The sequence below is a fragment of the Podarcis melisellensis genome (assembly GCF_964234715.1).
Source record: "Podarcis melisellensis genome assembly, chromosome: 7".
Lineage (NCBI taxonomy): Eukaryota > Metazoa > Chordata > Lepidosauria > Squamata > Lacertidae > Podarcis > Podarcis melisellensis.
Genome location: NC_138539.1, coordinates 43,166,808 through 43,185,163, shown reverse-complemented (window position 1 = coordinate 43,185,163; position 18,356 = coordinate 43,166,808). Strand labels below are relative to the sequence as shown.

The 18,356-nt window shown below is 41.3% G+C and overlaps 1 long non-coding RNA gene across 1 annotated transcript; it reads right to left on the bottom strand.

Annotated features, from left to right (window-relative positions):
- Positions 1 to 1,222: 1,222 nt before the first annotated feature.
- On the bottom strand, positions 1,223 to 17,403 carry LOC309373965. The gene is made up of 3 exons (XR_014170317.1): positions 17,158 to 17,403; positions 4,848 to 4,985; positions 1,223 to 1,354 (listed from the first exon to the last, which is right to left on the bottom strand). It is a non-coding gene; the product is annotated as an uncharacterized lncRNA (long non-coding RNA).
- Between the last annotated feature and the right edge of the window lie 953 nt (positions 17,404 to 18,356).

The window sequence follows — 18,356 nt, the reverse complement described above, 5'->3', positions numbered from 1 at the left end:
ACCTGCAGTCCTCAGGATCTGAGATATATATGTGATGATAACATTATGCCTGAAAAAGCTTTAGATTCCTAAAAGAAATTCCGATCTCTGACTGATTGGTTTTGCTTCAACAGTTGCCTAGCATTAAAAGTGTGCTGATGTGCTAACTGTTGATGGCTGTTCTGGAGAGGACACCAAGTAGCTCCAACAGGAAGTAGATCCTCTGCAGTCATTTTGATGAAGAAACCAAGATACAATCACATTGCTCCAGGTCCCATCTGTGTTGTTTATCTTCAGATCCACAGCATATTTCTCAACTCTGCAAGTAGCTTGAGTGGCCCAGTTTGATAAGAACTCCAGCCTGTTTCTAATTTAACAGAATTAATTGGACTCCGATTATTAAATTCTCAGCAATCCTCATTTGCACTTCGGAAACCTTTTTCTTCTTTATTAAATCTGAATTTGAGATCTAACATCACATGCCAGATTTTGCAGCATGCTCAAATGACAAAGCAGGGGAGATATGCAAACCATTTCGGAGATTACAGACTGCAACTGAGTTGCTTTCTTTTCATGCTGGTAAATTGTGCTGGCAAAGATGCTTAAAGGCGGTTTGAAATCTCTCATTGTCTAGCTCCTTTTACAATAAAAAAAGTCTTTTCTGACAGTTTGCATCTTTCAAACATCCTGTTGGTTAATGCTTTTAAAAGGGGGGGGTGGAGAGAAAGTGACACTTCATTTCCACTTTTCCCCTGAAATGCATAATGAAAGGTGATGAAATATATCGTAAATTCATAATCCTAAACTTGCTGCTGCAAGGAATCAGCTTTAACATTATAAAACCTTTCCACTCCTTGCACAAAAAAATTCTGAAGGTGTGATCAGCAGAGCAGGTTACAGTCAAAAGAGACTTTGTTTGAATAGAATGTGGAAAGTATTATGCCAAGCTGTTTCTTTTCTTTTACTTCCTTGAAATGCCTTGACATCTGGTTATACTAGCACTTCATAGTATACTGTAAACCTTCTAAGTTTGGAAAGATATGCAGTGTCACCTAGAAAACAGCACACTCTTTCACGGGACAGAGATATTTTCAGACATTACTTCTGTGATCAATAAATGTATGTAGGTGTAGGGAGTGGAATTGCAGTGGTCTGGCCTGTCTTCAGCATGGCTTTTTATTTGAAGGGTGGGGTAGAGCAGGGCTGAGAACCTCAGGTCTGGGGTGAATGTGGCCCTCCAAGATTCTCTTCCTGGCCCTCCAGGTCTTTCTCCAGGCCACTGTCCATCCCCAGGCTGTGCCCATCACTGTCCCTGCTCCATGACCCCTTTGAAGATTTTTGCCAAGCTGCAATGTGTCATCTGCTTCTTGCTTGCCTGGATAGAAAATGGAGAGATGCTTTGTGTATAGAGACCCTTAATTGTTTGCACAGCTGGAATGTGGCAAAGGTAAAAATCACATCCATTGCACTGGTCCTGCCCATCACTAGCATGCAGCACCCAGTTTTCCATAAGGGATTAGGCCCCTTGCAGACCCTCCATGTGTCCCTATTTTCCAGGGACAGTCCTGGATTTACGGAAGGCATCCTGGTTTCTGATCTGATCCTGGAATGTCCTCTTCTCCTTAAGACATCCCTATTTTCATCAGAGAAATGTTGTAGGGTATGGAGATATATGAGCCCCCCCCCCCAGCCAAGGAAATAAATAACTATACAACCTTTTGAAGACATCTGAAGGCAGCCCTGTATAGGGAAGGTTTTTAAAATGTTTTTTATTATGTTTTTATGTATATTGGTAGCCACCCAAAGTGGCTGGGGCAACTCAGTCAGAAGGGCAGGGTATAAATAAAATTATTATCATTATTATTATAATGGAATAGGACCAGTGCCGGATTTACGTATAAGCTAAACAAGCTGTAGCTTAGGGCTCCACTCTTTTGTCCCCCCCATATACTTCTTCTTAATTGTATTTCAGTTCAACAATGACTTTGATAAAATACATATTTTGTTATGTGCAAATGGCTTTAGATACCTATTAGGTTCATAAATTACCATATAGCATATATTCAAAAAACAGGGACAATCTGTTGTTGACAAAGGACAGCTGGACATATAAAGGGCCCCATTACCTTCAGTAGCTTAGGGCCTCATCAAACCTAAATCCGGCCCTGAATAGAAGTGGCTTAGTCATGCTGGCCACATAACCTGGAAGCTGTCTGCGGACAAATGCCGGCTCCCTCAGCCTAGAGAGTGAGATGAGTGTGCAACCCCAAAGTCGTCCACGACTGGACCTAATAGTCAGGGGTACCTTTACCTATTTTCATTGGAGAAATATTGCCCTTGGGCAGAAGAGAGTCTGCAGTTCTGACCATCATATAAATAAGCAATCCTGACAGACACTTACACCAAAGGTCTGAAAAAGGCTTTCTGAGTTAAACTTTCGGCAGCAGTGCATTTGCATGCATATGCCATAGGGCCAATTTCCCGCTGGGGTGGAAGAGCCCTCGTTGTGCACCTCTGTACAGGCCCTTCCCACTGAACATGCAATGGTAAGACAGCTTGGCTAGCATACTGTACAACGTCTTGCTTTCCCCACACATGAAGGCCATTCAATTGTTTGCAGCTCATAGCAGCCTCCACATCTAATACAAGGTGGCTGTGTTGGGTTAGGCTAAGCAGAAAAGGAAACAGACTACAACTGACCGAAGCCAGTAAGTTGATGATTTTATTAGCACACAAGTGCACTGCATCTCCCGAAGTGGTTGAAATATAAAGCAAACACATGGAAAACTACTGAAGGCGTTGAATTAAATAATTTAATACACATTTATGCAAAAGGCATTTTTTAAAAAAACCAAAAAGCAAAGCTGAGCACACACTGTGTAGGGGATAAGGATTACCATAATTTACTCATATCGGGAGAGGGAAGAATGCACCAAATTAATGTGTTCATCAGAAAAGCAGGGAACTGTTGCTTTCCCCAGCAAAGGCAAAGAGTGCATGTGGTCTCCTCACTTCAAGGGATGTGGAACTTTTGATCGCTATGGGACGGATTATCAAAGGTGCTTCATAGGTATGGCACAAACACCCAGCATGAGGACTGGTTTGTGGCAGAATGCTGGGTGAGATTTGCAGAAGGCAACACAGGGACAAAGTTACAGGGAAAGCCTGAGGATTCGAGAACAATCCAAGGTAGCGGTACTGAACCTCAGCTGTAGCTCAGTGGGAGAACATCTGGTTTGTGGTCAGAAGGTTCCAGGTTCAATCCTTGGCATCTCCAGGTCGAGAACCCTGTCTGAAGTCCTGGAGAGCCACTGCCCATCAGTACAATACTAAGCTAGGTGGACTGATGGTCTGTTTTCATATACCATGGCTTCCATTGTTAACAAAGCTTTGCACAGTTAGACAACCCATTTCCCCAAAAGGCTCTGAGATGGCCAAATTATTTATTGGCATGTGCATATCAACGGGTAACACCTTCTCTCTTCATAATGGGAAAAGCTTTGCCTGTTAACTGTAATCTCTATGCCCCTAGCCCCAGAAAGCCATAGAAAGTTGGCATTCTTAATAAACTATGCATATTGGGGACCAGTTTTCACTGAAGTAGTAAACCCCTATCTGTAATGCTACAATGCAGAAATATTGCCTCCATTTATTTATTTATTTATTTTTAAAAAAGCTTTCAAGGATAAGGAACTTTGCCTTTCCCCAGATCTATTAGTTTTCTATGTGCAGGGAATTTCTATAATGAGGATCACATACAACAATACAAGTCCATAGTGTGAAGTGACATAGGTTTAACTGCTCTACCACTGGCCTATGGCTTGGGTAGTATTTATTTATTTGGTTGTTAAATTTCTATACCACTCTTCCTCCCAAAGTATGCATGCAAGGTGTAAGGAAATGGAGGCAAAACATGAATCCATCCTTTCTGAAGGATACTTGCTGGTAAACACATCATGTTTAAAGATATACACATCTTACGCCTAGGTTGAAATGAACATGTTAATATCTAGCTCAGAGGACAAGAAAGTCTGGACACAGTTTGAATGGCCATGAAACAGTCCCCCCCCATTCTTTCCCTGTACACAATACTTCTCTGTGCATGTTATCTCCACACAAAAGCCATTGTGTGGCAGGCAATGACAATGGCAAATTCAAAACACTTCTTTCTCCTCTAGACTTTAGTGATTTGTCCTTGTAGCAGTTACCTTGATATGTATTTTTCTACAGCTCTGGCTGTTTTGTGATAGAAAGAATTGTATTTTGCAAAAGTAATGGTATAAACTAGACTTACCCTATAAATGTTTCCAAGATGAATTGCAGAATCACTTAAGTAACAAAGCAAATAATGTCTTTAGGGTTCCCCCCTGTATCAATATTAGTGCTGTTGAGGCATCGCTCCTCTTTCTTAATTTTGTTTAATTAATAAATAAGTGGAATCAACATGATGGTTGTACACAGCACATAATATAAATACCCTATTATTCAGCAGTGCCTATCTCCATAGCAAAAAAATCCTACAATAATATTTATTTGGAAGAAATATTCAGCATAGGTCCCCCACAACTGTCCCATTAATTTAAAGCTTCCTTCTTATGATTCTGGCCCCTATAACTGCCTCATGTTCAATTGGGACACAGCATTATTACATTGCCCCTTAACTGACTCCAAATATGTCAGTTCCTGTTCCTGCTGGCAGAGAGAAGGCTTTGTTTACTGTTTTTAGAGAAATTACTTTGTTTCTTTGTTTTACAATGGCAACTCCAATATTGTGACTTAGTTATTTTTATTATTGCTATTTTAAAATTGACAGGAATAAAAAGAGAAGCTATTGCTCTGGAAACAGTGCTTTATACAAAAATTAATACCCAAGGTCTGAAGACACATGAAGTCACATCCTTGCTGAAGTGAAGCAGGCCTGGGTCTGGTCAGTGTCTGGATGGATGGATGACCATCTGGAAAGCGGACATATACCACCTTGGGTTCCATGGCAAGAGAAAGGCAGGCTATAAATGTAATAAAACAAACAAACTTACATTACATCCCTACTTGCTCCCTGAGATCATCCAGAGGAACACCATTAGTTGTCCCCTGTGTTACAGAGACCTGACTGGCTTCATCTGGACATTTGGCATTGAGTGTTTCATTGAGCGTCTCCATTCCCATTGTTCAGCCCAGACACTGAGGTCCAAGCTGAGGGCCTTCTGGCGGTTCCCTCACAGCGGGAAGTGAGGTTACAGGGAACCAGGCAGAAGGCCTTCTCGGTAATGGCATCTGCCCTGTGGAACGCCCTCCCACCAGATGTCAAGGAAATAAACAACTATCTGACTTTCAGAAGATTTCTGAAGGCAGCCCTGTTTAGGGAAGTTTTTAATGTTTGATGTCTTATCATGTTTTTAATATTCTATTGTGAGCTGCCCAGAGTGGCTGGGGAAACCTAGCCAGATAGGCAAGGTACAAATAAGTAAGTAAGTATTTATTTTGTTTGTTTGTTTGTTTGTATTCTTATTCTTCTTATTATTATTATCTTCCACCAGAATTTCAGCAAGCATCCTCACTTTGGGCTTTAAGGCAAGACTTTTCTTAGTTTGAAAAACTAAGGTTTATACAGCTTCTTTATCCCACGACCCTTCACATCAAATTTAGTGATGATCTTAGGAGGTGTCCAAAGGCACAGAGGGCAAACAGACAAACTTTCCAATATACATATATATTAGTATAAAAGCCACATTGACCACCAACGTCTTCTCCACAATCTCTCCACTACAGTCTCCATCTGCCCTGGACCTGCCACTTGATCTACTCCGGACACATCCCTGGAACACATCTCATTTTTGACCTTGGAGGAGAGACCACCATAGAGGTTTCCACAGCTGAAAGGAGGATGTGGACTTCCTCCACCAGCGAATCTCCCTCTCTGCTTGCTGAAGTAGAGATCTGGGACACCCTCCCAGGGAACAAAAGATTGTAGATTCGTGTTCTAAGCTTTCTTGAGTGTACACATGCACAGAAATATGAGTATATGTTTCTCAGATGAATGAATAAATAAATATGGCTCTCATACAGTGGCATTTGGTCACGGCAATCTTATTATCCATCATGTAAAAAAAGGTAAAGGTACCCCTGCCCGTATGGGCCAGTCATGTCCGACTCTAGGGTTGCACGCTCATCTCGCTTAAGAGGCCGGGAGCCGGCGCCGTCCAAAGACACTTCTGGGTCACGTGGCCAGCGTGACAAACCTGCTCTGGCGAGCCAGCACCAGCGCCGCACACGGAAACGCTGTTACCTTCCCGCTGTAAAGCGGCACCTATTTATCTACTTGCACTTAGGGGTGCTTTTGAACTGCTAGGTGGGCAGGAACTGGGACCGAACAACAGGAGCTCACCCCGCCGCAGGGATTCGAACCGCTGACCTTGCGATCAGCAAGTCCTAGGCACTGAGGTTTTACCCACAGCGCCACCCGCGTCCCATCCATCATGTACTACTAACTATAACTGCTACAAGAAACATGAGGTGCTACACTAAGGATTTCCTCCTGTGTGCACCCCCACCCCATCTTTTAAATCTGTTTGGTGACTTTAGCCTTCTGCATATTTGGATTAACATCTTCATCAGCCCTGTCAAGGTGTTGTCAGGATGAATTAATGTTTGAACAGCTCCTTGAAGATGCCAAGTGCTAAATGAATAGTTACTACTCCTACCACTGTCAGTTTCACACTCCTTTCTCCCATATTGTGATTGCTTGAATATGCTCCTCTAAATATAAACTATTTGTTTAATTTTTAAAAAGCATATTGTTTAAGGCAAACCAGTGTTTTAAATGTCATTTAGTGAATTCATTCTTACAATTCATTAGACACCTTTTATGTTCATTTCCTAAATTGTTAAGCGTCTGTTTTTAAAAGTAATGTTTATTTTCATTTTCTATAGATAGATTAATGGGCTCAATATTTATATATAAACCAGTAAGTTTCCTGTTTATTTCTTATTTTAATACATTTTTATCCATCTTTCCTATTAATTGTCCAAGGCGGCTTACATTTTACGCACCTAAAACAGCAAACTTGAAAGCAATCCAAATCACCATCCAGGAAAACAGCAATAAAACTCGCAGCAGTAAAAGCCAGAGCAATAAAAGCAATAAAAGCAGCAGGAAACTCAAACAGAGAAAGTAACTGAAGGCTGGGTTGTCACAATTGGGAAATATCCAGCTTCAGTGGATGAAGAGAGACAAAGACAGAGAGAGAAGAGAGTACCTCACTGACTGCAAAAAAGCTATACCAAATCTAGGAGGTTAGAACCTTCAAACTGCCCATTGTCCATTAGTGGAGCAGAGATTCCAGATGTCTCTGCCCTGCTACAGCCCCCACTGAGGACTTAGGGATTGTCTAGAATAGCATTTAGTACAGCAGCTATCCTGGTGCCATTAGGAGCTGCTGGGAGTTGTAATCCAAAATAGCTGGAGGGCACCAGATTGGCTGCAGAGTGGATGCCTGGTGGGGATGGGAACAGGTCAAGATGAGGGAGATATTTGTACAAGCCAGTGTCCTACTGGAATCAAGCAGAGAATCACCCCGACCTAGCAAAGGAGTCCGTTTCTTCTAAGCAGCCATCAGTACACTTTGCTGATGGGATATATGTCTTACTATGCAGACAAGTTGGCGTGCTCTCGTGTTCCCCGCGGAACTGGCTTCTTTTGATGCAAATTGGGTGTGCTTGGAGAGTCACTGGTTCTTAGGTGTGACTCATTTCCCACAACTGCAGACAGAGGACATTGTATCTAGAGCTAAACCAACTTGTTTCAGTACAATTTATTACAATGTGCTTTTCCTTTAAGAGAGAGAGCGCTAATAAAATGTTTCATTAAAATCAATGGTTTCAATCAAGGTTTTCGCTTGGCGATTTAAATAATAAACTCTGATGCTATGCTTTCCAGACAATACTTTCCTAGCCTGACATGCTACTGGGAAAAGCAGTTCAGAACTACTATTAATAATGAATACGAGCTGTTGGTGGCCCTGGACAATATATGCTGTCTTTAGGAATGGCAGCAGAACAAATCAGATATTTATATGCAGAGGCGTACCTGGAGGTTAGCAAAACAGGCCAAAGGCCTATTTAATCCACTATCCTTTTTGAGATGCCTATAGGAAGCTCATAAGCAGGACTCGAGTGCAACAACATTCAACTCCATTTGGAATTCCCAGCCTACTGCCTCTGACAACGGAGGTAGAACATAGCCAAAGCTGTAGCTTCTCTTTTTTGTTTTTTTTCAAAGATCTAGGTTACATCATCACCATGCTTAGTAGGAGATGTGGAGGGTGAGAGAAAAGCATGTTCCCTTTCAGAAGTGTCCAAGTATTTCCTAGCTATTCAGAAAGCATGAGAGCCACAGTTTTCCTAAGAAAGGGAAGGTACAGCCAGGTCTGGCTGGCAGGTGTGACTAGGTAGAGTGACATTTAGCAGCCCAGGCTTCACTCATCCTTTCAGTTCACCCCCCCCCCCCAACTCTCAGCATGAGGTTCTGAATGCAAAATTCACACATGCATTCAGAAAAATCATGCACTCCAAGCTGTAAGCAGAATGTTAGCTTTAATGGAAGTCAGTCCTGTTGCAGATATTAATATTGGAAGCATAAGAACTGACTCCTTTTTGGAAGAAATCATTGTTCAGGCTCAAATATATTATTCAAACTTTTACTTGCAGAACTTTCTTCATAACAGAATACAGAAAATGATACATCCAAAGTATCCACACAATGTCTTCTGCTGTGCAGCACAGGCTCAGCATCTTACACAGTATGAAATAATTCCAACAGATCTAGAAGTAGAAGGTCTGTCTCTTCCCACAACATCCATTTTAGTCTGGAGCTGTTTTCTCTCTCTCTCTGAGAGGGTCTTTTACATGTCCTTACTTCACAGAGCCATAAGACAAAAGACACAAAGGTAACTCCCTTAAAAATGGGGATTTGCAACCCAATACCTTCATCACATGATCTAAGCTTACAACACTCTCATGTTTACTACCAGAGAACAACAATCAGTTAGTTAATTATCAGCAAGAGCTCAGAGTGCTCTCTTTGACTTTAATATAGCCCATGGGGAAATCCCTATATTAAACCTTCAGCAATATACATTTAGCCATTTTTCATTTTATAACTTCATTAATACACATACACTTTCCATTTCTGTGCCAATTAAATCTAATATACTTAACAGGTTCTGCACAGAGTAGACCTACTGAAAGCAATGGACTTGGGTTAATCATGAATACCATTTACTGCTCAAGAATTCAATATTCACCTACCTACCAATGTTTCATGTTTTTCTAACAATTTCAATGCCATTTCTATTTAATGTGGAAGCAGCTTTAACTACAAAGAAAGTGATGGGGCTTTTTGAAAGAAAGTTGCTTGTGGTGTTCCCATATTCAGTCGAAATGTCTATCACCATCTATAGGGGGGCAATTATCAGTGACCTTTGTATTACCTTGAGCTTCTTTTCATCCAGCCGCTTGATGAAAAACAAAATCACTTTTTCATTGTCAGCTTTGCCAACATCTAGCTGTGAAGAAAACTCAATTTATAGACCTGTAATTTTTACGGCCAGGGAGTGTGCATTTTGGCCTGTTGTTCCCACATCGTTCACAATGGAAACCTTAGAACAACATCCGATGATGTGAAGCAAGTTTATCTGCCCATAGAAATCTTGGTAAAACAAATTGTTAAAATATTTGTCAAGGGAGAAAGCATCTGAAGTGATAAAAGTTAAACTATGCTCTACAGCAGGGATGGGAAAACTATAATCCTCCAGAGGTTTTTGTATTCCAACTCCCAACTGTCCTACCCAAATGGTCAATGGTCAGGGATGGTGGGAGGTGGGGTATAACAGTATCTTGAAGCCCACAGGTTTCCCATCACTGGCCTATGGTTTCACTTAAAGCTGTGGGTCTCGGGAAAGAAGCAATTCAGGATACCATCAACATTTTGGCATCACTTCAGAAGAGTCCTAGGAATGGACCAGAAGTATATTGCACTCTGGTTTCAGGAGTTTGGTTCATCAAGAACTACGTCTCGGGTAGCATTGTGTATTCTCAGTGTATAATGATTTCCTGTTTCCTTCCTAATTTGTCTAGGCATAATACAGTAATGATACATTTCCAGAGGGGAGGCCAAGTTAGTCTGCAGCAGCAAAAAACCAAAAGAAAGGGGATTTTCCCATGGCAGTGTACTATGAGCTTGGTAGTGCTCGTGAATCCACATATCACTGTCTCCGTCAAAAAGCTGCCCCATATTATTTCCCCATTTAATCTGTATTTGCCACTTCCATGGAAAATCCCATAAGGTGAAAACCCTATAGAAATGATACCCGTACAGTTCAGTTGGTTAAAACATGGTGCTGATAATACCAATATTGCAGGTTCAATCCCCATATGGGACAGCTGCATATTCCTGCATTCCAGGGGGCTGAACTAAATGATCCTCAGGGTCCCTCCCAACTCTAAAATTCTACGATTCCTCTATGATACATTTGGATTAAGTGTGGGTGTGTACAGGATGCCATTTTGATGAAGACAACACTATGAAGATGCTGAGAAAATCTTGCTGCTTGAGCACCTACACCAAAAGTATCTTGTGACACACCTTAAATAGACTAAACATTCCAAACATTAGGGTTGTGTCTACTTCATACTCACAGCAGAGCCATTAGAAACAGTAAACATGAACAACTAAAATCCATTGATTTCAATGGGTGTGTTCTGAGTACTGGTCTTTAAGGTGCCACATACTGTGATAAAGAATGTTATGAACAATGTTTATGGATCCAGCTAGTCTACCCTTCACAAAAACCCATGAGCTAAGGGCTTAAAATATGGGAAGATGTGTGTACTGTTTTGAAATACGAGAGCACAAGAGAAGGTAGTTAATTGCTTATGTTTTGCATTACTTACCTAACAGGCGTTAATATCTAAATGATCAGCATGGAAGTGAACAACCAACAAATTAAGATATGTGTGTTTGCAGATCTTGTGGTTTCACTGTTTTAGCCCATCACTTTGCAAACCCTGCTGAATATCACACAGTGGAGATTTTTTAGCAACTGCAAGCTAAACTACTTCCTTTCTAACATGGTTGAGATCACAGCATGTAAGAAAATCCTAAATCTACTCTTTTTCTCCAAGTCCAGGGATTTTTATTTTGCCAGCGAGCTGCTTAAATGATGCCCAAGGAATTAGTAATTTACTCTATGCAAAAACCAGCCAATCACAAAAGTCCATGTTAATCCTGAATTTGCTGTTGTGGTGTTGTAAATGGTGTGTGTGTGTGTGTGTGTGTGTGTGTGTGTGAAAGATATTATGATTATTCAGGTCTCTGTGGTTTAATACTAAATGTCAGCCTGTCAGTGGAAGTTGAAGGAGGTGCAAAGTCGATAATGACATGCTATAACGAAAATTCTTCAAGGTGTTGCCACTCTGGAAAGGACAGAAGTAATTAAGAGATAATTGTGAATAGAATAGAAGTGTCTCACAAGAAGGTGGTCTCCTGCTAGTAAGAGAATCTCTAGAGAGCCTGGGGCATTAATGGGAAATAAATGCTATGACAAGGCCAAGACTTTTGCTTTCAGATAGCTGAACAGCGCACTGATCCTGTGCTCTATTATTCTGAGCCATCAATGGCAATTTGCTATTTGATACTCATTGCTATTTGATACTCATTTGATACCACTCATGCCTACATGGTAAGGTTGCTGCATTTTCAGGGTCTCAAAAATGACTAACTCTGTGGCTCTTTGGTCTGTTTCTGAAATACATCCAACATTTTATATGTACACTAACCTCACACCCCACCCCATACAAAGAAAGGAGATACAGTGGTGCCTCGCTAGACGAAAAGAATTCGTTCCGCGATTCTCTTCGTCTAGCGGTTTTTTCGTCTTGCGAAGCAAGCCCATTGACAGCTTAGCGGATTAGTGCTAGAGCTGTCAAGTGGCTTCCAGCGATCAGCTGTTAAGCGGCTTAGCGGCTTAGGAAAAGGGCAAAAAAACCAAAAAAAAAAAACCGCCGGGGGACGCAAGATTTTTTCGTCTTGTGAAGCAACCCCATAGGGAAATTCGTTTTGCGAAGCGCCTCCAAAACGGAAAACCCTTTCGTCTAGCGGGTTTTTCGTCTTGCGAGGCATTTGTCTTGTGGGGCACCACTGTAATCTAGTTGTACTTGGCCTGTTGAACTCTAGGGGTTAATTTAGTTATGACAAATTTAAGCCCCCTTGAATTCAGTAGGATCTAAGTGTACTTAACTTCCTCTGGACTGTGGATACAAGTTTTGAACAGCCATTTGTTGGTTGTTTCAGGGACACACTTCAACTGCATCAAAGTTCATTAGGGATTTTTCTCATTCACTCAAAGACAGAGTTTGAAGTACAATAACCTATTCAGATTTTTGCCCTAAGAATAGGGAGGACATTTGGAATTTCCAAACGTTCCTCTGAAATTAAAAGCTAGGATGGGGGAATGTGTGGTGACTAACCTCAGCTCCTTTTTTTCAATGTGCCTTTGAGTATGACTTAGTTGGATATTACTCCATGTTTTTAAATTTATCTCACTGGAATGAAATAGCTATCTAGAATGAAAGAGTATCTCAGAAAGCACTCCCAAATGCGTGTGTACTGCAGTATAGAAATATGAGCAAGACTGATCAGCTGTATGACATGATGCACCCTTTCATATTTAAATTATGTTGGTAAGAAGTGATGGCCTTTCATGAGTGCTACCCTGTATTCAAAACATTTTTCTTTGCTTCAAAATAAATTATCATCTTCCCTTCATGCCCATTCACATTTTGACTGTCAGAAACTGGCTAAGAAACCATGACACATAATAACTGGCAAGACATACTACTGTATCTGTCCTGCAAAGAGCTTGTGCTTTAACTTGCTGAAGAACAAGGAATAAACTTCTCAGACCGCTCCATGTTGCAAGGGCAGCAGTGACCATATTACACAATACAGAGAGCACTGAACTACGTTAGACTTAAGAAAAATAATGGAGCCAGAGTGACTGGACAATTGAGAGCCAATGAGATACAGTGGTTAGAGTTGAGGACTAAGACTAGAAAGACCCAGGTTCAAATCCCTGATCAGTCGTCACACTGACTGGAGGACATTGGCCTAGTTACAATCTCTCAGTCTAATCTACTCCATAGGGTATTTTGAAAGGATAAAGTGTGGCAGTGGAGGGGAGGGAATCATGTATCCCACCTTGAGATCCTTGGGGGGGGGGGAATCCCTTCCCATCCTCAAAGATGGCAGGCAGCCAAACGTAGATCCAAAGAATGATCCATTCACTGGAAATTGCAGGGTAGAAAACCAAATCAATAATGAATTTTCGCTTATGTGCCTGCCCACATGTTAGTCAGTTTCAGCATTTTTTCCCTGTGTGCACAGATACCTGGTTAAGGAGGCAGACCCAGCTCTATATGGATAGCAGTACCAGAGATGGAAAGCTCTACTTTTTCTGTGTACCGGGGTCTATATTTAGCCTTTGAATTATAGCTTTCTATGATCTGTGGCCAATTCAGCTATAGCAAGTATCTTTACAAGCATCAGGGATCCCTGTCCATCAATGCTAGCTTGTCTGACAGTTTCTTATCCCATTATTTATGTTTACTGCAATTGTTTGGCCATCTGAGGTTGTCATGCTCCATCACAAATGACAGTGGCCCATAACTCCTCTTGGGAGATTTTAGCATTCTTGAAGAGCGGATGTATCTGAAATTTCAGAGCTGTAGTCCATCATTCCGTAGCCAAGGGACAGTCAGTCTGAGACCCTTATGCAGCTTCTTCCCCATTATCAAGCTGTTTGATATTCCAGCCTTGGAATAGCACTAGTTGCCAGCTTTCAACATGGCATTTAACTACTGAGACAAATTGATGACTGAAACAATTCAAACTGAATCGAGACAAGACTGAAATAATGATGATCAGCAGGTCTTCTGAGGTGTGTGTGAGTTTATGGAAAGGTAAGGCCACTTTGTACCAAAGATACACTTCTCTAGTCACTCAGGCTCACAGCAATAGATGTGAGGATGCTAGGATTCATATCTCTGTGTTGTGTGAGCTGGCATATTTACCATACAAGAGGACACATTTACCAAAAAGAGGACATATGGCAACCCTCCAATTTTGCTTTCTTACTCACATATAAGGCTTCTTGTGGTGGGAGAATTTGACATAGGACACATTCAAACATGAGCCCTTCACTACACCAGCTTTTGCCAGCCTGATGTTCTCAGCTACAACTCCCATCAGTCCCAGCCAGCATAGTCAGGCTGCTTAGTGCTGGTGGGAGTTGTAGTCCAAAACATTTGGAGGGCATCAGGTCAAAGAGACATGAACACCTGCCTGTTTGAATCAGTGCTTCCAAATGCCAAGCAGTTGCTGAGACAATTACTTGAGCTAACAGCAGCTGAGGATGGAGGATTTTCATCAAGACCAGGTAAGAGATGAAAGGGTGCTGTGTACTGTGGTCCCAATGAAGAGTGTGTGTGTGTGTGTGTGTGTGCATATGCACAGACCTTTTATTAACTATTTTTTAGAAGCAGATGCATCAGCAAGTGATGTGCTTATTTGCTCTCATATCTATCTTGGCCATTAGCAGATGCCATTCTCAAGTTGCTTCAGAGATGTCACCCTGCAACTTCTAATCTACAAGACTGTTTAGCTCCCTGTTTATATTTGTCAATATTTCTCCTTCACCTTCCACTTGCTACTTGTTTTCTGCAAACGGGGACTCCTTCAAACACTACAGCTTGCATTTCACTTCAGCTCCATTAATAAACCACAGTCTAATACTGTCATTGTAAATGGTATAGTCTCTAAAAGACTCCTTTGCTTCTCAAAGGCCTCACTAAGCACAGATTGCCTATGATTCACTGGAAACTCCAAGCTTTAGAAGTACTGCCGAGAAAATCTACAGAAGACAGAGGCAATGAGGTGCAAGAATGCCAGAGCCCCTTCTCCCATCTTGCTTGATGTTTGCAAATGTGGGACTGAACCAGGCATTTCCTGGCTGCTCTCTGTGTCAGTTTACTGGGAAATGAGCTGGTGTTTATAGAACCATGTCAATGCCACAGGGATTGCACAAAATCAGCTATAATGAAATCAACTGAAACCTTTCCCACAGACCATGTATGTCAGGCTCACAGCTTCAAGCTGATTGATAAGAGTTTTAACTCTAAGAAGTAATACTTTTAAGATGAGTATTTCATGTCAATGGTGGATGCTGGGAAAGAAGAAAGTGTATATGTGGCAGGGTGCGGAGAGGGCTTTACTTTTCTACAGAGGTTTTATTAAAAAGAAGGAAAAAAGAAATTCCATCAATACTTGATGTATATGCTAATGGAAGGGAGTGGGGTGGATGAATTCCCCCCATTTTCTTCTAAAACAAAAGCAATCTTATTACATCTTGCATTATTTCTTTCCCTCCATGCAGAAAAATCCAAGTAGGGAAAAAACACCCACTCATTTCTCCTTCTACAGTGTGTGTGTGTGTATGTAGATGTATATGTGAACATTAAAGGTGATAAAAATAACTTATGCAATTAACAGAAAGTTAAGTGAGTTTTATGCAGCTGTACAAAGAATATTATTTCTGCTTACTCAACTGGTAACCTGATCCAAAGTGTAGCTAAGTTGGATCCAACACATACCCAGCAAATTCCAAAATGATGGCTCAATGCTTGTTTATGTTGAAGGACTACCTGGAGAATGTATCATGAGCCAGATGGCCATTATTAATTTAGCTAGTTGCATGTGCTTATAATCAACACAGATTGTACATAAGTTGCATTGCTGCAGATGAAAACCTGTACCTAGTGGACATGTTGTATAACTTATGTTATTCACTCAGTGGTTCATAGTGCATTTCATTTTTAGAGAAGCATTACTGGCTTTGCTGGAGGATGGAGAAATTCCATCTCCATGAGATTTACAAGCTGGCTGAAAATATCCTAAAATCATGGGACTATTTCTTGGCAAAAAGTAATAATACAGGACACCATCATGATAAAGTCAAGTATATTTGATTCCCATTGCTTTCAGGTGGATAGTTAACCACATCACTCTCCCACTGAAATCAACACACCTTAATAGTGGCTGGATTGTGTCCAGAATAAAACTGTGTGAGTGCATTTATGCTGTTGGACATGTTTTCAAACAAAAGCCACTGCCACAGCTCAAACCTGGCAGAGCAAGAAAAGACAGTGTTGTGAGGCATAGAATGTCTCAGAAGTCGAACGTTTCGGCTTTTGAATGCCAAAAACCCAGAAGTAACTGCTTCAGTTTTCGAACAATTTTTGGAATCCAAATATGCTACGTGGCTTCCGTTTTGAGTTTCCCTATTGTACACACACCCATACCTCTCTCTATATATATGTAATTGAAGGTTCAAGCAGCACATCATGGGTTAATCAACTGCCAAAGTCGCAGAGAAAAACAAAGGAAGGCCCAAGCTCAAAATACAGAAAATATCACAAGGCTTTGAGAGGGGTGGGGAGCGAAGCAACAAGACAAACAGAATTTCCACTATTGCCAGCTCACACAGGTGACCTGCCACAATCAGGTGCCCTGTTGGTGTTCTTTAAAGGTCAAATAAAATTGTATTGAAAGCCACATGGAGATCATTTAAAGTAGTGATTTAAACTAGCAGGGTTCCTTTTGGAGGCAGTGCCCTGACAATGTTTCACTGTGGTTTTTAATCAGCCTTAATTTGTTTAATGCTAGTATTTGGAATGACTCTGCTTGGAAGCTTTAATGGTGAAATGTTCTGCTATTCATGGTTTACTCCATTTTTGTGGTAAGTGCTGATTTCTTATCAGTGATGCCAATACAAGGAAAATTCTATAGACCCAGCTTCTTCATTATATATATATATTAAAAAGCCTTTTAAAGAGACAGTTACAGATTTTTAGACCATTCTGCGGTGTGGAGTGGAAGACAGATAAGTTCTCTGTCTTAACAGTCTAAGTATTCTCAGAACCAAACCTAACCACAGTAGATATCCATGTGGCAAGACAAGTTGAAATGAAAAGACAGCACATATTCAGACCCTTAGTATGAAAGACCTCCGCTTCAACAGAATGGAAGGTCTTCTACTACAGCATAATAAAAGAATGCAACCTGACCTTTTTCAATTACTGTTCTTTTGTTGTGTGACTGGAAGTGGGCTCTCTGAAGTTTCTGCAGCAGGACCATCATCACATCTGTTCTTAACAAAACTCCAGCTAAAGACTAAGAGGACTACCAGCTAGGAATGGCACATCACATTAATTAGCCAGGAATTGTAGCCAGCTGAACAAAACCCTGCACCTTTTCACAATGAAGCCCTTTCAATACATTTCATTCAGCATTCCCCTAGCCAGCATTTTCTCTGCTGTCATGGCTTACAATGTTTTCCTTCATTGGCTATAGTCAATATAACAAGCCTGATCAAAGTGCAGATGCTCTCTATTGGCTCACAATGGGACAAATATGGGCTACATACTGTGGGCTCAAACACTCATAGAATATCCCATTTACCTTGAAATGAAGGAGGATTCCTCCTATACCAAGACCCCCAAAGCACATTGCCTCTGCCTTGGCTGGCTCTTCTCACACCATAAGTGACTATATGGAGGTAAAGTTAGAGGCCAGTGTCTGGAAAGGTTGGTGGGCTCTCAGGCAAGAAGAAGGAAGGTTTTGTTCCATTAGCAATGGCCTGTTTTCTTTTCAGCCCCAATAGGTAGTCAGCAGCAGACAGAGTACTGCTCAGTAACCTGATGCCACTGAAACAGCCAAATTGGTCAGAGATGAGGCAAAATGAACACAAAGACCAACAGCCTTGCTGAGCAGATGCAATCCTAGTAACAACCTCAGCCAGAGTTTCTTATTAAGTGATTCCTGTAAGGACCAGAGCCAGTTGTTAAGAGAGGGTAGAACTCATTAAAGTATAACCTGAGGCCGGCCCTACCATTAGGCAGAGTGACGTTATCACCTAAAGAGTTTAGATGCCATCGAAAGGCGGCAAATGGAATTGTTACTTAATATTTTTATTGTTAGTACTTTTACTGCCAGGGAAGAGGCAAGGCTCTCGTGAGATTTTCTGCTTCAAGGGACACAATTGCTTGGCAGGCCTTTGGTACAATGGGAACCTTGACTTGGAGGCAGGTGGGTTGCCATTTGCTGCTTTGCCTCAGAGAGCAAAATGTATTGGGACAGCCCTGATATTGTCATATGATAGGGGGAAATATAGGCAGTGACACAAATGGGGTGTTGTTGTTTTTAAAAAAATGCACCCCCATTTTTAAAATATATTTTTTACTATCAGGATAAATACAGCCCCAGG